The 22,571-nt window shown below is 43.1% G+C and overlaps 1 protein-coding gene across 1 annotated transcript in view; it reads left to right on the top strand.

Annotated features, from left to right (window-relative positions):
* The window catches only part of LOC124789526 (orcokinin peptides type A-like), a 417,616-nt gene that overhangs the window by 228,757 nt on the left and 166,288 nt on the right, over positions 1–22,571 (top strand). The window lies entirely within an intron of this gene.

The raw sequence follows: 22,571 nt of genomic DNA, 5'->3' as shown, positions 1-22,571 counted from the left end.
ATGCCAGCCACTCGTGCTGGCGAAACGTCAGAAAAATCATTAGATGAACGTCGGCCGAAGAACCCGAGACAGAAGCCAGTAGGCAGTTTGTCAACAAGTGGCCACGTAAGCCTTAACAATTTTGTACTATTGCGACACATTCTTGAGTATCGCTCGAGTGCTTGTGGCCTCTTTCAGGTCGTGTTAATGGAAGACATCGAAATACTTCAGAGGTGTGCTGGTTGACGTATCACCGTTAGGTTCGATCAACAATAGGATGTTACAGAAATATTCTGTGAACTCAAATGCGAAAGTCTATAGGGAAAGCGACGTCCTTTTCGCGAAATCTGTTGACAAACTTTAGAGAAACGGCATTTGAGACAATCTGCTGCCACTAATGTATATCTCGCTCAATAACCGCGAAGACAAGATGAAGAGAAATCGTATGTCGTGTGGAAGCTTATAGACAATAGGTGTTGCTTCGTTCCATTTTGCGAGGGAAACAGGCAAGGGAATGACTCCGCCATGCACCGTATGGTCCTTGCGTAATATGTACCTAGATGAAGGTGTACTTTCTTAGAGTACTCTCATCCTGTCTGTCAATTTGATAAAAATAATTTCCAAACGGCCACCATTACTCTATTTATTTAAGACATAACTAGTTTCAAGAGTTCATTTCTTATTGTCAAATGTCGCAAACATACACTTATTTACGCGGACCCCCCTGTGTATGGTTCAAACGATGCAGCTATGGCTTTTAATGTTCTTTTCCGTAATAGCTTCAGAACAAATTATCTTTGTGACGTTTATGGTTGAGAAGTGAATGCTCGAACCTATTTTTGTCTGAAATAAATGGTATATAGCTGCTCAAACATAATACAAACCACGTTTCCAAAGTTATTTACAGCCATATGACCTATTTTTAAGTTTATCATTATGGTAAATCAGATCACAATAACCTTTCCAATTAGATTAACGTACCTATCAAATAAGTTTCTAAATTTTTTCTTCGTAATGACAAACGGTTTTTTGCAGGTCTCTGCAATAGAGAATCCATCTTGGATGTAGAAATGTTGAGCTGAACGAAAAGCATTATTGTCATTATTCCCCTTTTTGTTACCTTCTAATCTTTTCGTCTAATCCAGCAACTATTAACGTACTTTATCCAATATACTAATCGTCTTTATGGTAGATATCTACAGTGTACAGTGGTTTTGTACGGAATCCATAATTTTATACTCGCTGAACAGACAGTCGCCGCCAGTTAAATTTTTGGAAAGCCAAAAGCGCCTGATAATCGATTAACGTATTAACTTAAACGCACCCACAAACAAGACAGACCATCCAAATGACTGTACTTACCAACTACAATGAGTTCGAGTACTCTGAAAATTTGGTTGTTACACTCTTCAGACAGAAGACTCGTTTAATACAGATTCTTCATCTCTGAGAAACTGCCGCGAACTACATTCATTTCATACTGTATTCCAGACTGAGTCTCTCTGCGAATTCTATCACTCACACTTCTCCCCGTTGGCAAATTAACTATTCCTTGAAACATTATGATGTGTCCTACGAGTCTATACTTTCATTTTGTAACGTTATGCCATAGATCTATTTTCTCCTCTCCTGTCTTGGTGGGTATATTATACGCCCGTCTAATCTTCAGCTTTCTTTTGTAGCACCACATTTCAAACTTTTTTATTCTTCCTCTGACTGTGCGGTTATCGTCAAGTTCCACTCCATATACTGAACACCAAAAACTTATTTTTAGAAAATATTTCATATGACTTAAATTTATCTTCAGTGTTATGTCTCTTTCCGAAAATATTTTCTATGTATTGCCAGTCTGCATTTTATACGTTCTTTATTTCTTCCATTCTCTTTTATTTTGATGTCCAGATAGGAACATTCGTCTGCTAATTAGTATTTCGTTTCCTAATCCAGTTCCTAAACCATTACATCTTTTAATTGGGTTATACCCCATAAAATTCTTTTACTGTCATTGATGTTCATCTACTCACCTCATTTAAAAACAGAGTCAGTTCCATTTGACTGTTGTTCCAAGTTCTTTATTGTCTCTCACAGAATTACATTGTAATTGCAAATTTTATAATTTTTTTTTACTTCTTTCCCATGATACTTAACTGTAAATCATTTTCCAAACTTCTCCTTAGTGTTATTTTCTGCTTATTCTATGTGCAGATTATTAGAAGGCGCGGTTTCGCTGGGGAGAGAGGCTGTGTTGCTAGAACTCTGCCTTACTCTCACCCCCTTCTCAGTCACTGCCTCACAGTCTTTCAAATCACGTGAATGAAACCCGGCTTTCGGATTAGGGAAAATCGAAGGACAGTGAACAGGAAATACACTGTTGGCCACTAAAACCGAAAATAGAAGAAGAGAGCATGGCACAAACCACAACTTCGCGTTAAGCGTAGTACATGCTTGGATGTTGATTGGAATAACATTCCAGAGTAAGTACGGAATACACATCTATATTCCGTATTTAAGGAAATATTAAGCTACAAATTTTTCATTCGGGAATAACATTTGAATGTTGTTGGGTTGTGGGATCGTTTATGTCTCGCATAAGAAGTAGCCTACAGAGACTTCAGTTTATCAAATGGTTCAAATGGCTCTGAGCACTATGGGACTTAACTTCTGAGGTCATCAGTCCCCTAGAACTTAGAACTACTTAAACCTAACTAACCTAAGGACATCACACACATCCATGCTCAAGGCAGGACTCGAACCTGCGACCGTAGCGGTCGCGCGATTCCAGACTGTAGCGCCTAGAACCGCTCGGCCACTCCGGCCGGCTTCAGTTTATCGTTCTGCAGCACTGCTGCTCTAGTTCGTCGGGATCTCATGACTGTTGCGTGCATTTAGAATCAATTGGTTCAAGAGGGCCTCACTCGAAACTCTGTTGAATCTCAACTGCCCACGCGACTAGCGCCCAACAGGACAGACATTTTGTTCGGTCGGCCGTGCAGGGTTGTACAGATACGTCATGTATCTAGAGTCTGCGAATGGGCTCGTTCTCAGCAAGACAAGCATCAGTACCTACTCTGAATGATGTCTGCAGCAGCACAGGCGACCACTGTTGTGGCTTCCCTTGACGGGTCTGCAGAAGAGGTGCACCGTCAGCCGTGCACCCACTGGACACAGGAGTGGCGCCACGCCGTTGTTTCAGGCTGTGTCTGGTTCAGCGTGCAACATCACACAGGAGATATTCGTGCCTGGAGGCTCCGTTCCCAGATAGCAATCGTCATCTTCGTGTGGATCCACAACTTGGCGGGTTGGTGTGAGATGCTATTACGCACTCGGCATGATCACATCTGGTTCGCGTAGCTGGTAATTTGCCCAACAATGATAGAATTATGATGCGTGAAGGTCGGTACTGTGTCCTATCTTGGAGGTCTTCGTGACGTTATCTTTCATCAAGATTCTGCAGTACCACCTCTTGCCCATAGTTTCTTGACCTACCTCTATCCTCGATACAGAGGGCGTTAGACTCTTTTTCCGGCACAGCACGTTCTCCAGATCTTTCACCAACTGGAAGTATCTGGTGAAGAACCGCTGAGAGATTGGCGTACCACCAATTACCAGTCACTATTGCTGAACTGTGTCATAGAGGTGAAGCAGTATTGTCATCCAAACTTAGTTTCATTCTATGCCCAGCCACGACAGAAATCCTCACGGTGTTTCATAACTGATGTCACACACCTCTAGAGGTTGTAGAGAGGACTTAGCAGATCAAGTTTTTACATAGGAACCCCATGTCAGGAAACGGTTATGGTAGGCTACCCACATTCATGATTGGTACGATGTCACGTTGCATCCTATGCTTCCAGCTTCCATGTGCCTTATTTTCATCCTTCCTGGTAAAGCGTCAGTTGACAGTATACTGCAGTATAACATTCTCTCAGAGTACACCGACATGTTGATAATTTACAGTGAAGCTCGCCGTAATGGAAGAGAAGCTCGACGTCTGTATCACGAGCACTTTCCAAATAGTGTGACTGCATCTCGACCCACGTTTGGCGTAGTAGAACAACGGCTGCTGGAAAGTGGGAAATTCACAAGCAATAGCGCAAATTGTGGCGGTGCACTGTCATATTGGAAGAGTAACTGCTTCATCAAGTTGAAGGGAACCCATCGACGAGTATTGGAGCTACTGCACGCGACTTGCGTGTGTCTCACACATCTGTCTGGCGTGTTCTGCACAAACATCAACTCCACCCATATCACCCTAAGAAGATACACGCCATACTCCAAGTGGGTTTTGTGCGACGTGTCGACTTCTGGACTTGGTTTTTACACCACTGTGTGGACTTTCCTCAGTTTCTAAGGCGGATTTTGTATACCGACGAAGGGCATTTCAACAAGGAAGGTGTTTTGAACGCACGAAATACCCGAATTTGGGATCAAGGAAACCCCAAAACCACATGTACACAGCACACCTTTGGCATCAGTGTTTCGGCAGGTATCTCCGAAGGTCATGTTATTAGGCACACATTCTTACACACCATCTAATAGGCACCAGGTGCTTAATATTTCTACAAGCGCTGGCGAAGTTTTTGGAAGATGTGCTGAACAGTGGTACTACTCAATTCTTTAGAAAATCAAAAATTACAACCTCACCACAGTTATTTAAAGGAAATAGAAAGCCCGGGATCACTAGTGATGGACAAGCTTGTGATTGTTTTACAATTTTAATTTGAATCAAAACAGGCTTTATTATAAACTTCAATTCATTTGCCCTCTTACTGATGCAATATATAAGTCTTCACTTTAATTGAATTACATAAACACGAATAAGAATCATATTTTGCGTCTGCAACCAAAATCATAGATAGTAGGAATGATGAAACAATCAATCATAAACAATCGTTCTTGTTTAACCATATCTAAAAAGACTTCCAACCCAAAGTTACACAGACACATAATACCACAACTTCGTTAAAAAAAATCTTAAAGCTTAATAAAACTGAACTGCCCACATAAAGGTCCTCAATGAAACAGGGGCAAAGAGGGGCAACCAAGGTCGCAAAACCGGCGCACAGGAAAAATAACAAGTTGCACATTCGTTAAAGACACACAAATGATCAACATAAGTTTTAAATAAGAATGGCTAGTAATAACTCAACCATTAAAATGACTTACAGAAACTCTAATATTAACAAAGTGACCTCACTTAACTAACGGACATAATGACTCAGAATGATTCGCAAATTGCACTTAACTTTAGAGAACAGAGTTAAGGCCCAGAGCAGTACATGGAAGCAATAACGCTCCGGCCGGTAGGCAATACGAGCGTCCACTCCCCGCGACTTGTGCACAGTCTCACTAGCAGCCGCTATATACAGGGTGTTTCAAAAATGACCGGTATATTTGAAACGGCAATAAAAACTAAACGAGCAGTGATAGAAATACACCGTTTGTTGCAATATGCTTGGGACAACAGTACATTTTCAGGCGGACAAACTTTCGAAATTACAGTAGCTACAATTTTCAACAACAGATGGCGCTGCAAGTGATGTGAAAGATATAGAAGACAACGCAGTCTGTGGGTGCGCCATTCTGTACGTCGTCTTTCTGCTGTAAGCGTGTGCTGTTCACAACGTGCAAGTGTGCTGTGGACAACATGGTTTATTCCTTAGAACAGAGGATTTTTATGGTGTTGGAATTCCACCGCCTAGAACACAGTGTTGTTGCAACAAGACAAAGTTTTCAACTGAGGTTTAATGTAACCAAAGGACCGAAAAGCGATATAATAAAGGATCTGTTTGAAAAATTTCAATGGACTGGGAACGTGACGGATGAACGTGCTGGAAAGGTAGGGCGACCGTAATTTCGAAATTTTGTCTGCCTGAAAATGTACTGTTGTCCCAAGCATATTGCAACAAACGGTGTATTTCTATCGCTGCTCGTTTAGTTTGTATTGCCGTTTCAAATATACCGGTCATTTTTGAAACACCCTGTATTTATATATAGTCCGACCGGCCTCACAATGAGCGGTCCTGACAAGAATCCATAACCTCACCTACACCATGAAACGAGCAGACTTAGCAAATGGCCTGCAGCACAAATAGAGTGCAATGAAAACAGAATCAAATCACAGCCACACTGGAATATGTAATAAGCCTGGCCCCAAATTCTTATGGAGCGATACTCTAACATTACCCGTCTCGCAGTAAATTAGCAGGAAACTTAGATCACTTCCAGTTGCCTTAAGGCACTTGCAATATTAAATAAACATACCAAATCCTGGCGTGACAAATGATTAAATCATTAACTCTACGGCTGCCGGGCGCGTACACAGCCGCAACCAGTCCTAAAGCGGTCAATATGTCCTAAAACAAGTTAAAATTTGCATGAAAACCAGTTAAAACACACACTCCACAGGTGATGAGAAACGAAATGCGCAACATCAGCCTCCTTAAAATAGCCACTGTGTAAACAAGTTCAGAACCATCTCCGGCAGCTACCCATGCCACAATAAGTTTCAACAATTTTCTTAGTTAAACACAGAATAAAGATCATACGTAACTTGGAGCTTGCAAATTACGAGCTGGGAAGCTGTTCAGCGTGAGACGACGAATCTACCACAATTTTACACGTCAAGGCGCCCAATGATCGGCACCGTATATCCGGCGCGACAAAAGACAAGGGCGGCGAGCATGGCGTGGCCCGTGCACCACGATTAGGGACGTAGGCTTGTTTTCAACACAAGATGGCTCGTTGAACGCCGACCGGACACTCTCGCGTCACACGTTCACCCGGAAAACCACCGGGGGGGAGCAGTCAAAGATAGCCAGACAGCCGAATATCCATATCAGCGATGCAAGTAGAACACCCTATCGCCAGTCGCCACGGCTCATGTGCCGTTGGATAGTCGGCAGGAATTGTGCTTCCAGCATGACGGCCAGCAGCACATTTTGCTCTTTCTGAACTTAGTCTATGAGGATAGGTGGATCGGTCGTGGTGGGCCAGATGCTTAGCCACCAAGATCTCCAGATTTGACCCCTTCGACTTTTTTTTGGGGGGGGGGGGGGCTACTTGAAGAGACTTGTTTATGAGATCCCTGTCCAGTCGGAGGAATATCTGGTTGCATGAATTATGGTTGTGGCAGAAGTGACTAACCATACACCACACATGTCGCTTATACACTACTGGCCATTAAAGTTGCTACACCAAGAAGAAATGCAGATGAAAACGGGTTTTCATTGGACAAATATATTTTGCTAGAAATGACATGTGATTACATTTTCAAGAAATTTGGGTGCGTAGATCCTAAGAAATCAGAACCCAGAACAACCACCTCTGGCCGTAATAACGGCCTTGATACGCCTGGGCATTAAGTCACACAGAGCTTGGATGGCGTGTACAGATACAGCTGTCCAAGCAGCTTCAACACGATACCACAGTTCATCAAGAGTAGTGACTGGCGTATTGTGACGAGCTAGTTGCTCGGCCACCATTGACCAGACGTTTTCAATTGATGAGACTGGAGAATGTGCTGGCCAGGGCAGCAGTCGAACATTTTCTGTATCCAGAAAGGCCCGTACAGTTCCTGCAACATGCGGTCGTGCATTATCCTGCTGAAATGTAAGGATTCGCAAGGATCGAATGAAGGGTAGAGCCACGGGTCGTAACACATCTGAAATGTAACGTCCACTGTTCAAAGTGCCGTCAATGCGAACAAGAGGTGACCGAGACGTGTAACCAATGGCACCCCATACCATCACGCCGGGTGATACGCCAGTATGGCGATGACGAATACACGCTTCCAACGTGCGTTCACCGCTATGTCGCCAAACACGGATGCTGTAAGCAGAACCTGTATTCATCTGAAAAAAATGACGTTTTGCCATTCGTGCACCCAGGTTCATCGTTGAGTACACCATCGCAGGCGCTCCTGTCTGTGATGCAGCGTCAAGGGTAACCGCAGCCATGGTCTCCGAGCTGATAGTCCATGCTGCTGCAAACGTCGTCGAACTGTTCGTGCAGATGGTTGTTGTCTTGCAAACGTCCCCATCTGTTGACTCAGTTAACGAGACGTGGCTGCACGATCCATTACAGCCATGCGGATAAGATGCCTGTCATCTCGACTGCTAGCGATACGAGGCCGTTGGGATCCAGCACTGCGTTCCGTATTACCCTCCTGAACCCACCGATTCCATATACTGCTAACAGTCATTGGATCTCGATCAACGCGAGCAGCAATGTCGCGATACGATAGACCGCAATCGCGATAGGCTACAATCCGACCCTTATCAAAGTTGGAAAAGTTATGGTACGCATTTCTCCTTCTTACACGAGGCATCACAACAATGTGTCACCAGGCAACGCCGGTCAACTGCTGTTTGTGTATGAGAAATCGATTGGAAACTTTCCTCATGTCAGCACGTTGTAGGTGTCGCCACCGGTGCCAACCTTGTGTGAATGCTCTGAAAAGCTAATCATTTGCATATCACATCATCTTCTTCCTGTCGGTTAAATTTCGCGTCTGTAGCACGTCATTTTCGTGGTGTAGCAATTTTAATGGCCAGTAGTGTAATTTATGCGAACTTATTGACGATATACACTGTGCGCACCGAACTCAGTACTCGTCATATCGAACAGCTGTTGTAATACCTCAATAAACAGGAGTGAAATCTGTACATCTTGCAGTCCCTTTAACATGGAAACGAACAGTTTCTGGTCATGGGCCCTGTGTGGAACTTGATCTACTAAGCCACCTCTACAACCTCTACATACTAAGCCCCCTCCACAACCTCTAGACGTGCGTAACACGAATTGTGAAATACTCCGTATATCCGCTAGGGGCCTTGTAACCTCCCCCACACTTATCGACCTTAATGACAGTGAAAAATTAAACCGCATGCACCTAATGGAAATTTGTGAAAAGCAATCGTCACCGAAGTTAACTTGTCGGTAAAGTGGAAGGGTTACATCTAAATGAAAGGAAAAATGCGGACGAAATTGGTGGAAATTAATTTTGAGGAAAGGGTAAAATTAATAAAGAAAGTAAATTTGCGGTCGTTACGTTATTAAATAAGTGGCGTTAATTAGATATTTCAGATTTGGGGAAAATTACGGTCGCCAGTCCTATGGACAACTACTATAATAACAAAATGAAAGGTTAATGCACATATAATTAGCACTAAAAGCGTGGCAACTGAAGGTTGACATGTGTTGTGTGAAAACTGAATGTTTGTCAGAAGTAATAAATTTCGCTACAGTCTGACTTAATTTAGCAAAAGAATTAATAAAACTGGAAAATTGAAAGTTAATTTAGTGACTGAAATTAATAGTGAACTTTGTTTCTGAAGCACTATGAAATTCAATAAAATAAGGTTAGTCTTGGGCTACCTCAACAATCATTTCAAAAGCTACTTGAATCTACGTAATTTAGAAATAAGAGATTTAACTTTGAGCTTGAATTAAATGATTCTGAACATTTAACAATAGTAAAATTTAGTACGTAGCAAGCTGAGGTGCAGTCACAGGTAAGCTAAAATATGGTAACAAAACTCGCACTATTAATTTGTGCTTGTGTAATCTAAATATTGTAGCCAGCAATGAATACTTTAACTGAACTTTGAAATTAAAGCAGTGAAATGGAATGATATTACTTTAATGCTGGCGTATGAATTTTAACGACACTCGGGTTCATTCCAGAAAAGGAAGGGACCCTGCTTGGTAATGCAATTGGGACAATGAGCAACATAGGTTCATGCTAAGTTGCTGTCTTTTTGTTATGCAACAATTTGAAAAGCTGAGGTCTCCTATACAGTTCTAAAACTTTATGTGCTTTTAGTCTTCCTTGTTGGTTGATTGAAGATTTGCAGTCGTCGATCGGGGAGGTGGCGACAGTCACTCATTGTCGGCCGTCGCTGTTGCAGAAGCTGGATGTTTGCGCGCGTTCTTCTCGACACGGTCTCCAGCCGAAACGGGCTCTTGATGTGCGCCAGCTATTGCTTCCCGTCCACGACAGCGTGTCAGAAACTATCGTACCAAGTCGAGCGTAATTACAAGCTGCCAAACGCCGAAAGCGCGGCAACTCGCGGGAGCGTCACACAACACACCTGCTCCACCGCCCTACTCCAGCCAGACTCCCTCTGCCCGCGCTCCATGCGGCAGAGTTAACATTACCAAAGATCCTTTGGTTCTCCACACGACCTATCGATGTATTCGTTCGATAGCATAGTTTTCCCTAGGCAAGACCCATAGTAAAAATACAAAAAATATTTACAAAACAAACCAATTATACATCGACATAAATGCATAAAAATATATATACAAAGTGTAAAACAATTATAATATATAAAGACACCGAAATGTCATATCTTCAGGTAACAAAATAAGGAAAAAAATTTATAGTACAATAGATGGAAATAGGAGGATATGCATTTCCAGCGTTACAACCTGATGATGCATTTTTCCGCTACACTGCGTACGCACAGTACGTATAATTCAATTGCTCGTTGAATATGCTGGTGATGCAGTTCTAATGGTCTGTACGGTACTTCGGCAAAGTTTCCCAGATTACCAAACTGCGCACTCACAGTATTTGACATCACTTACGGAGGGCGGCGGGCAACGGATATCTGCGGAAATGGATTTGTCACGGGGCCTCTACGGTATGAAAACAAAAAGCGGCGGCCAGATAATGTTGCCGGACGGGCTGTTAGCGCAAACGCGCCGCTGAGAGTCGGCGGCACTCGCAGCTGCCTGTGTGCCCGGGGCCTCAGCGTGACAGCGGGTAAGCGGAGCTCTGCCGCGATAGCCGGCCCCGCCCACGCCGGCGCGGCCGCCGCTTGAAGGGCCCGGGTAATCGCAAACGCTGACTGACAGCTGCGACTCGCCGCACCCGATCGTGAGTCAGCGGTTCAGCGATTAGTGCGGCCTACCATCCCCTCCTTCCTCTACCAACCTACCGCGGCATACTCCGCCTTCACGCCCAGCCCCACAGAGAAAAAAAATCCTAACTCTTCATCACTTTATCCAATGCGTCAAATTGAGACAGAATTCCGATCAACTGCTGCAGAAGCCGATTCCTGCTTTTATTGAACGAAAAAGTTTTCACAATATTCTTTTGACCACAGGGAAGCACTACTTGCAGCCACCTGTGTAATTCAGGTAAAAGTAAATCTCCAGCGATGGCTAGAAGACAAATGTAAGGATGCAGAGGCTTATCTCACTAGGGGTAAGATAGATATTGCCTACAGGAAAATTAAAGAGACCTTTGGAGAAAAGAGAACCACTTGCATGAATATCAAGAGCTCAGATCGAAACCCAGTTCAAAGCAAAGGAGGGAAGGCAGAAAGGTGGAAGGAGTACATAGAGGGTCCATACAAGGGCGGCAGATACGATGCTGCGTGAAGAGTTTGACAGAGCACTGAAAGACCTGAGTCGAAACAAGGCCCCAGGACTAGACAACATTCCATTAGAACTACTGACAGCCTTGGGAGAGCCAGTTCTGACAAAACTCTACCATCTGGTGAGCAAGATGTATGAGACAGGCGAAATACCCTCAGACTTCAAGAAGAATATAATTCCAATCCCAAAAGAAAGCAGGTGTTGACAGATGTGAAAATCACCGAACTATAACTTTAATAAGTCACGGCTGCAAAATACAAACACGAATTCTTTACAGACGAAGGGAAAAACTGGTAGAAGCCGACCTCGGGGAAGATCAGTTTGGATTCCGTAGAAATATTGGAACACGTGGGGCAATACTGAGTTTACGACTTATCTTAGAAGAAAGATGAAGGAAAGGCAAACCTACGTTTCTAGAATTTGTAGACTTAGAGAAAGCTTTTGACAATGTTGTCTTGAATACTCTTTCAAATTCTAAAGGTGGCAGTGGTAAAATACAGGCAGCAAAAGGCTGTTTACAATTTGTACAAAAACCAGATGCCAGTTATAAGAGTCGAGGGACATGAAAGGGAAGCAGTGGTTGGGAAGGGAGTGAGACAGGGTTGTAGCCTCTCCCCGATGTTATTCAATCTGTATATTGAGTTAACAGTAAAGGAAACAAAAGAAAAATTCGGAGTAGGTATTAAAATCCATGGACAAGAAATAAAAACTTTGAGGTTCGCCGATGACATTGTAATTCTGTCAGAGACAGCAAAGGACTTGGAAGAGCAGTTGAACGGAATGGACAGTGTCTTGAAAGGAGGATATAAGATGAACATCAACAAAAGCAAAACGAGGATAGTGGAATGAGTCGAATTAAGTCGGGTAATGCTGAGCGAATTAGATTAGGAAATGAGACACTTAAAGTAGTAAAGGAATTTTGCTATTTGGGGAGCAAAATAACTGATGATGGTCGAAGTAGAGAGGATATAAAATGTAGACTGGCAATGGCAAGGAAAGCGTTTCTGAAGAAGAAAAATTTGTTAACATCGAGTATAGATTTAAGTGTCAGGACGTCATTTCTGAAAGTATTTGTATGGTGTGTAGCCATGTATGGATGTGAAACATGGACGATAAATAGTTTGGACAAGAAGAGAATAGAAGCTTTCGAAATGTGGTGCTACAGAAGAATGCTGAAGATTAGATGAGTAGATCACGTAACTAATGATGAAGTATTGAATAGAATTGGGGAGAATAGGAGTTTGTGGCACAACTTGACCAAAAGAAGGGACCGGTTAGTAGGACATGTTCTGAGGCATCAAGGGATCACAAATTTAGCATTGGAGGGCAGCGTGGAGGGTAGAAATCGTAGAGGGAGACCAAGAAATGATTACACTAAGCAGATTCAGAAGGATTTAGGTTGCAGTAAGTACTGGCAGATGAAGCAGCTTGCACAGGATAGGGTAGCATGGAGAGCTGCATCAAACCAGTCTCAGGACTGAAGACCACAACAACAACAACAACAAATATTGTTTTCCTGCAGAAAATATTTTTTGTGAACTTCCTAATGGTGATAATATTAACGAATGTAGTACCAGATGTGGCTTTTTATGTTATGCACAGTCTCTGAAAATTTCATTCATTTATCTATGACAGTTTCTGATATAATGGGACATATGGACTGAAAATTTTAGTTTGCGGGAAATTGACTATAAAGAAAAAACTTTTGAAAATTTTTACTTACAGTTAATTAAAACTGTCCTGCTGCATATGATGACCCTTCTTTGGCCTCTAGCAGGTCTTCCAGCTTCTTTTTCACCTTCCTGAATTTTTGTCTTGCTTTCTTGGCCATATTAGATGCAGACCTGTCTGCATCGGCTATCCTCATTTTATCGCAATTTTGCATCACAGTGGTCATATTTTCACCAGGATTAATTCCCAGCTTTTTCAGTACCCAACACTTTCCAGTATTAACACAACCGAATGTAATAACAGCATCATGAACTCCTAGTTTCATTGTATGCATGCCTACAAATATAGTTTTAGGAAGGCGGTTCCAAATTATGTTGTTGCAACATTCATTTGGGTTCTGTGTCTGCCCATGCAGACATTTCCTTAGAAGGTCAGGATGAGCCAAGTCTCTGAAAATAGGTTTAATTGCTGTAATAACACCAGCAGGAAGAGAATGCTGGTCAGAATTCCAGTTGCCTGAGCCTTATTGTATTTGCACCACGAATTTTCTCCTGAAAGACACAATCCATGACATGGTTTATCATCAGTAGAGGACTTATGGAAGAATATGGCTCAAACATCTCTCTTCATTGCCTCCACATTTTCTTTATTTCTCCTAATTGCCTGCCCATAGTATACCTGCAAGTTTTCTATTTAAGTTTTAGTTAACCGACCCTGTCCGGCCAACAATTTTCCATCTTCTAATTTATTTTCCTCTCATATCAACAGTTAGTTTCCTCAGCCTTGTTCCCAAAAGTTTTTGAACACGGCCTACACATTCTATTTTGCTAATAATGACATCTCCATATGGCTTAGAGTTGACAATGGGTGGGCTGACAGTGGGTGACAGAAAAGTAGGCGTGGCACATAAACACACGTGGTAGGAAAATGCTCTTTAAATGGTCGAAAAAAATTTTTTCAGCAAAATCCTTTTCAGAGTACTTAAATAAAACCTTAATCTATCGAAATGTGATCAAAACCGAAAATAGATATTTTTCGACCTGAAACACGGTGTGGTCCCCTTAACGGCAAGAGGTATCAGTACGGTATGTTGCTCGACGAATCAGCGTGCACCACAACAACGTCATTCGAACATTCAACCACTATCGTGAAACATAAAATACTGAGGGCCTTCCTCGTAGTGATCACGTGCAGTCAACACCACCAGCTGATGGCAGAAAATGTAACACCTCTCACCTCCTCGGCTGCTACACAGCACAGTTTACTTTCGCAGTTGTGATATACTGTTTCGCTCATCCTTCCTTTCGTATCGATTAGGCTCACATTTGAATAAATATACAACGCCTGACATAAAAAAGAAGCTCCCAGAAGGGGACCATGAAACAAAAGGAGAGTATGATGTTGTTAGAGTTATCACAAAATCATGTACAATTTACAAACAGCTTGGTAGCATGATCCCACGAATCAGTAGGATGTAGCATCCACTCTAGCCCAGATGCATGCACTGATTCGGCTGGGAAGGGTGTCATAAAGCCGTTGCACCCACTCCTGAGTCAAGCCAGCTCAGAACTGTTGTATCCTTGATATTAATTCTGTGAGGTAGTTGAAGTCCGAGTTGGTTCAAAAAATGGCTCTGAGCACTATGGGACTTAACTGCTGTGGTCATCAGTCCCCTATAACTTAGAACTACTTAAACCTAATTAACCTAAGGACATCACACACATCCATGCCCGTGGCAGGATTCGACCCTGCGATCGTAGCGGTCGCGCGGTTCCAGACTGTAGTGCCTAGAACCGCTTGGCCACTCCGAGTTGGTTCTCTCACAGCTTCTACACCTACATCTACATATATACTCCGCTAGCCACCAAGCGGCGTATGGCGGAGGGCACAATTAACGCCAAAGTAATATTTCCCCCCACCTGTTCCACTCGCGGATTGCGCGAGGGAAAATAGACTGTCTGAACGTCTCAGTACGAGCTCTAATTTCCCTTATCTTTGAATGGTGATCATTGCGCGATTTGAAAGTTGGTGGGAATAATATATGCTCTACATCCTCGGCGAAGATCGTATTTCGGAATTAAGTGAGCAGCCCCTTCCGTTTAGCTCGTCGTCTATCTGCACGTGTATCATCCCACTTCAAACTTTCTATAGGATTTGTAACGCTCTCGCCATAGCTAAATGTACCAGTCATGAAATTTACCGCTCTTCTTTCGACCTTCTCAATCTCTTGAATCAGACCCAACTGGTAAGAGTCCCATACTGACGAACAATACTCTAAGACTGGACGAATAACGGACTGTAAGCAATTTCCTTTGTTGACGGACTGCATCGCATCATGATTCTACCAATAAACCCCAATCTAGAGAGTTCGCCTTGCCCGTTACTTGTGTAATCTTATCATTCCATTTGAGATCATTTCGAATAGTCACACCGAGGTAATTGACGGATGTTACCGCTTCCAAAGACTGGGCATTTATTTTGTACTCGTACATTAATGGGGATTTTCGCTTTGTTTTTCGCAGTAGGTTACACGTACTAATATTGTGAGATAACTGCCAGTCATTACACCACGCATTTATTTTCTGCAAATCCTCATTGATTTGTTCACAACTTCCGTGTGAAACTACTTTCCTGTAGACTACAGCATCGTCGGCAGTCTAAATCCGCTGTCAATACCAACAACCAGATCGATATGAAAAACCGTAAAAAGCAGCGGACCTATTACGCTGCCCAGGGGCACATCTGAAGCTACGCTTGTTTCTATTGAAGTCAGCCGGCCGGAGTGGCCGAGCGGTTCTAGGTGCTACAGTCTGGAACTGCGCGACTGCTACGGTCGCAGGTTCGAATCCTGCCTCGGGCATGGATGTGTGTGATGTCCTTAGGTTAATTAGGTTTACGTATTTCTAAGTTCTAGGGGACTGATGACCTCAGAAGTTAAGTCCCATAGTGCTCAGAGCCATTTGAACCATTTTTTGTTGAAGTCATCCCATTCGGGACTACATACTGCTCTCTGTCTGTTAGAGAACTTTCTATCCAACCGCATACGTCATCGGATAGACCGTAAGTGCGCACATTTTGGACCAAGCGACAGTGCGGAACTGAGTCGAACGCCTTTCGAAACTCGAGAAATATGGCATCAACCTGGGAGCCGGTATCTAGAGCCTGTTGTGTATCACGCACAAAGAGGGCCAGCTGTGTCTCGCATCCGATTGCAATTTATATATACATCTATCAGAAACAGATAAGCTTTCTGGCCGTGGAAGTACAGCAATATCACGCAGCCTTCATAGAGACACGCGCCATTTGTGGACCAGTATTGTCCTGCTGAAAAATGACATCACAGTACTCTACCATGAGAGGTAACACATGAGGACGTACTGTTGCGCCAATCACTGCCAGCTGTGACCTGAAGTCATATCCGATGCCTCCCCACGCCATGACGTCACACCAGAATAGAAGCAATCGCTCTACCTCTCCAAAACAATGGGAAAGTGGGATCTTTCTTCATGTTGCACCCATAGTTGCCGACAATGGTCACTAAGAGCAACGAAAAGAGCGATTCATCGCTGAAGACAATGCGATGCCGTTCATCCATAGTCCATGCTTGACGGTCACAGTACCACTCCAAATGCAGCGGTCCCTTATATGGTGTTAACAGCAGCTCGTGAATGGGACAGTAATTACATAGACCTACTGCTGCTGGTATCTGCTGCGAAACGTTGCAGGAGTTCATTATTTGTTCACGGATGGCAAGCAAAGGTGTGAAGCTGTTGCGATGTGCTTGGAGCAGAATACGTCCATCTTCCCTTGTGGTTGGTGATCATACACGCTCGAGCACAACGTTGACAACAAGTATCCGAGCCCTCACGTTCCCCTGCAGGCCAACATTGGGCCACTGCCACGCGTGAATCCCTGATAAATTTGGACACTGCACGATTCGACCAGCCGGCCAAACGGAGACCCCTCTCAATAAAGCTCCTCTCAGCCACTGTCAGGTGCCGATAACGCTGTCACACAGGAGTTCGTAACATCACCACACCCTTCACGGCAATCACTCGACATTCGACACTCTTCACGCCCCTTGTATATTCCACCTAGGCTGGTAATAATACTTAATACGAACAACACTAATGCCCTCTGGTGGTCGTACTTCTAGTCACGGAATTGCAATTGTACGATTAAAGTGCCCAACTACGTGCCCGGTGACGCAGTTGTATTGACATCCGACCGTGTCTTCTGGGTGCTTCACTTTTTTTTGTCAAACAGCAGTATCTCTTCTGCCGGCTGCTTTCATCTGTCACCGACGGAATGAGAAAAACATTAAATTAGTTTTTTTGAAAGACATCATGTTTACGCAAGTGACTGTTAAACTTTTTATTTCCGCTATTGCACTTTCGGCCTTAGGCCATTATCAAGTGCAGATGTTTTGGCTTCAAGCCGTGTCAACTTTATACAGGCTGAAACATTTATATGTCTTTGTCATTTGCTGCTATATACATTCGTTCTAACATTCTGCGTGGTGTCTGATGTTCTATATCGTGTCTCCGTACCACTTTCGCGCAACGACGCTCTGAGCGTGTTTTTTAGGGAATTGACTAGTTTGAACCTGGGACCTGTTGCTGGTAAGGAGACGCCAGACCACACTTGACGTGTAGAATTCAGAAGAGGTCAGTGAGACTAGCGATGATATAACCAAATACTTAATGATTTCAGCGTCAGCTCCACTGCACTCCCTGTAAAAGAATCTTAATACTAACTACATTTAGTGGAAGGGGTTCAAGGCTTTCCTATTTTTAGTTAGCTGGTAAAATAACGTCGAAAAAGCAGTTAAGTTTACCACTGGAAATTTTATTCTACTCACAAAACATCGTTTATAAATTGCACTATTGATAAAAGGAAATGTTTTAATACAGGATGGTAAAAACCAACTGCGTTCAACAAAAATGTGAACGAATATTCCCTGAATGGGTTTCCAAGTTCTACAATGGATCGAAGGATGACCTATGCCATATCACATCTATAATCTAGGTTTAAATTAAGTTTCACAAACGAAAAAACTATCAAAATGGTCTACAGTGACCCTCAATTATCTTTAATTACTTATCTAACTTGTCGTAAATTACAGTGGCTGATATGGCTTCTCAATAACTATATAACAGAAAAATCATTGTGTTTCAGATTTTTTCTTCAAGTGGCAAATGAGCTTTAATTGACGATCGACACTAGTATTACGCAAAAAGGGGGTGTAACAGATGAGACTTCTGCAGTTCTGAGTGAAGCTTTATGCGCTGTTATGCGGCATCGCGTGCGTTCATTACCTTGTCGGTGTTGGTCAGGGGGCGGCGGACAGCGCAGCTCCGCTCACCTCGCCGTCTCGGAAGCAACTCTCTCCTAACTTCTCCTTACTACAATTTACCGAAGTTGGTTTAAAAAAACGATCTGGCTGTGTTTTCATCTGACCAATCAGGGTCTCTATGTTAACCTTAAGCTCCGCCTACAAAAATTCTGTCTATCCATTGAGAAACATTATACTTTTCGTGGTGGGGCAATGTTTTTAAAGTTTGCAATGTAACAGAGACGCGATAAAGTCTCACGCTAAAACTTGCAGCTGGTGTGGTCCTTTTAGCGTTATCGTAAGATCTATACTGTTCTTCTGGAGGGCTCTATCTTTTAACATGGGCTGGGGGGTGGTCCTAACGTAACAGAGACGCGAAAAAGTCTCACGCTAAAACTTGCGGGTGGTGTGGACCTTTTTGTGTTATCGTAAGATCTATACTGTTCTTCTGGAGGGCTCTAGCTTTTAACATGGGCTGGGGGGTGGTCCTAACATAACAGAGACGCGAAAAAGTCTCACGCTAAAACTTGCAGCTGGGGTGGTCCTAGTGGTTAGCTGGCGACGTGGGTGTCCAGTCCGTCCCTTATCGTAGGGCCTTCTAGCTTAACACGGTTCTGCTCTCGGCTTCTGTTCTCGTTTCTCCCCTCGGAACTGCGTCTATCTCACGGTGGGAAGGTATGACATGCATTTAGGCATTCTTGTGTTAGTCTGTGGTATTCCATTTGCTCACTCGTTACTCGTATTACTTTGGTTAATTTAATGTCACGATTTATTCGGAGCTGTGTGACATATTACTGGATTTGCTTATCATGTCAGGGTTTTCATGGAAGGTGTTGGATTTGCCTGACACCTTACATCGTAACGCTGCAAAGTAGTGCGAGCACACATGTCTATATATCGTAAAACAGCCTGTCAGCCAGTATAAAGTTGACATGGCGTATAGCCAAAACATCTGCTCTTGATAATAGCCTAAGGCCGAAATTGCAATAGTAGAAATACAAAGTTTAACAGTCACCGGCGTAAACATGATGTCTTTGAAAAAAATTTAAATGACTGTGAATCCCAGTTATGAAAAGTGAATTAAATTAGGTTTTTCTTGTTCTGGTAAAAGTCTTATCGAATGGACACGAGCCAGAAGTGAGTTCACATTTTGTATAAGGTTTTTTTCAGTTTTGTGGCGTGTGGAAAAAAAAATTTGGTGTTGCCTACATTATTTCAAAAAGTCGCCTAAAACTTGATGCTATTGTATATTCATAAGGAAAAACAGAAACCATAAAGGAGAAAATAGTGCGGAGTACGGATTATAGATCTGGGAAGATTGAAGCTTGCGATTTCGAGAGTGCGAGGAAGGATTATGTTAGTATATGATCTACAACGACTTGCAGATGAGCTGGAGTGGAATGCAACACAACTGTGAGCTGTCTTTTTGGAGCAAACTGGAACGACTGTGTCTTCCCTTTCAGTACGTAACTTTCTCGTCGCTATCAGTTTGGACTCTCGTTACGGACAATATTATAAACCCCTAGCATCATGGCCCTAGAAGAAAGTGGGCAACGGAACGTCTGAAATGGAATCTACATCATTCGCGTCAGGTTCTCTTCACCGACAAGTGCATGGTATGTCTGACATCTAACGATGTTCGTAACACGTACGAACTCGCGTCTCATACACGCATTCCGAAGGATTCAGCGCAGATCTGGGTCAGTCATGTTGTGGGACGGTATCATGTACAGATGTTAGACACGTGTGATCGCTATCGATGGTAGTTTGATGGCCGCGTTGTATCTCGACAACGTCCTCCAATCTGCAGTTCCTCCTGGAGGCAAGATTCAAACATGGTTCAAATGGCTCTGAGCACTACGGGACTTAACATCTGAGGTCATCAGTCCCCTAGACTTAGAACTACTTAAACCTAACTAACCTAAGGACATCACACACATCCATGCCCGAGGCAGGATTCGAACCTGCAATCGTAGCTGCAGCGCGGTTCCGGACTGAAGCGCCTAGAACCGCTCGGCCACAGTGGCCGGCAAGGCAAGAATCAACTTAATGGAAAGGCCTCCGGCGTTTTCTGACATCAGTCAGATTACGACTGCTTGGAACGAATTGAAACTTGCAGTGCGTCGTCGCAGGTAGCAACCTCACCCACCGAATAATCTCAGTACGGCCGACATCGAGGGATGGGACAGGCATGAGCAGAAAATTTCTACCGTCTTGTGGACAGTATGCCAAAGAAAGCCCAACCATGTATGGGGTAGAGCAACACGGTACTGAATTTTCGTCAGCCGCAGATTTTCATGTTAGAGATGTGCAGTTTCAAACATACTGTCTTTGTTTTGGTTATCGTTTTTATATCACAGGAAAGCTATTTTTTGGTTTCCTAAGGTTTGTTGTTTAATTTATCGCTTGGATCTGGGCCCACTACTTTCACAGATGTGCTGGTGGTGCAAAAACTTATTTTGAGCGGTTTATTCCACTTAAGTGTACGAGGCCGACAATAGCCCAATTCCTGCAGTCTAAGATGTCTTTTGCTCAAAACATACATTTACATAGCACTTCAGTTAAATTCCGAAAGCAAATAATATACTTCTTGCAGAGTCTTACTTTAGTGCAATTAATGATTGATTAATTAGTACCAGATACAATAAATGTGTTCACTTTTCTAGATGTCTGATAGTGGAGCCTGTGTAATAGTCCAGTTTTCACTTTTCTGTACAGGCCAAGTTGCGCTAGTGTTTATCGAAAGACAGGGTGACACATAATCCATAGTGATATGATGGACTGCTTAAGGGATTGCGTCATTAAATTAATGGATCACACCTGGTATGCGGTGATATACAGTGATCGTTTTGCATCACTCTGATTACATCACGCATCAGAGTGAGTAAGCTGTTCCCAAAATCACATCAGAATAGCCCGGTATAGGCCACGGAATGCTATTACAAGGCCGTATAATTAACACTGAATGATTATGTCACATTCATCAACCAACTTCGCAGGAACATTTTCTTGACAAAACCACTTTTACTCACCAAATGCAAGCGGACGACAAGAATCAGCAAATTAGTTTTATAATTTTACATTTTAGGCGGAACTTAGTTCCCCCTAACTGGCTTCTGGCTTCAATGACACTCAATAACATAATTCTAAATATCTACATCTACAACTACATCTATACTCCACAAGCCACCTGACGGTGTGTGGCGGAGGGTACCTTGAGCACCTCTATCGGTTCTCCCTTCTATTTCAGTCTCGTTTTGCTCGTGGGAAGAAAGATTGTCGGTATGCCTCTGTGTGGGCTCTAATCTCTCTGATTTTATCTCGCGAGATACACGTAGGAGGGAGCAATACACTGCTTGACTCCTCGGTGGAGGTATGTTCTCGAAACTTCAACAAAAGCCCGTACCGAGCTACTGAGCGTCTCTCCTGCAGAATCTTCCACTGGGTTTATCTATCATCTCCGTAACGCTTTCGCGATTACTAAATGATCCTGTAACGAAGCGCGCTGCTCTCCGTTGTATCTTCTCTATCTCTTCTATCAACACTATCTGGTACGGATCCCACACCGGTAAGCAGTATTCAAGCAGTGGGCGAACAAGTGTACTGTAACCTACTTCCTTTGTTTTCGGACTGCATTTCCATAGAATTCTTCCTGTGAATCTGTCTGCCATCTGCTTTACCGACGATAAACTTTATATGGTCATTCCATTTTAGATCAGTCCTAATGCCAATTCCCAGATAATTTATTGAATTAACTGCTTCCAGTTGCTGACCTGCTATATTGTAGCTAAATGGTAAAGGATCTTTCTTTCTATGTATTCGCAGCACATTACACTTGTCTATATTGAGATTCAATTGCCATTCCCTGCACCATGCGTCAATTCGTTGCAGATCCTCCTGAATTTCATTACAATTTTCCATTGTTACAACCTCTCGATATGCTACAGCATCATCCGCAAAAAGCCTCAGTGAACTTCCGATGTTATCCACGAGGTCATTTATATATCCTGTGAATAGCAACGGTCCTACTACACTTAGTAGTGATTCCAAACAAAAAAGAACTGACAACCTAGGTTGGAAACCGTTAAAAATGTTTGAACCTGGCCTTTAACTGACAATAATGTTAGTCGAAATGTCTTCTTCGTCTATGCCGTATGTCTGCGTCTCAGCGTTAGATTGAAAGTATGGTATGTCAAAC

Source organism: Schistocerca piceifrons, chromosome 3 (assembly GCF_021461385.2).
Source record: "Schistocerca piceifrons isolate TAMUIC-IGC-003096 chromosome 3, iqSchPice1.1, whole genome shotgun sequence".
In the NCBI taxonomy this organism is placed as follows: domain Eukaryota; kingdom Metazoa; phylum Arthropoda; class Insecta; order Orthoptera; family Acrididae; genus Schistocerca; species Schistocerca piceifrons.
The sequence above is the reverse complement of the archived record's forward strand: the minus strand, read 5'-3'. Positions and strand labels throughout refer to the sequence as shown.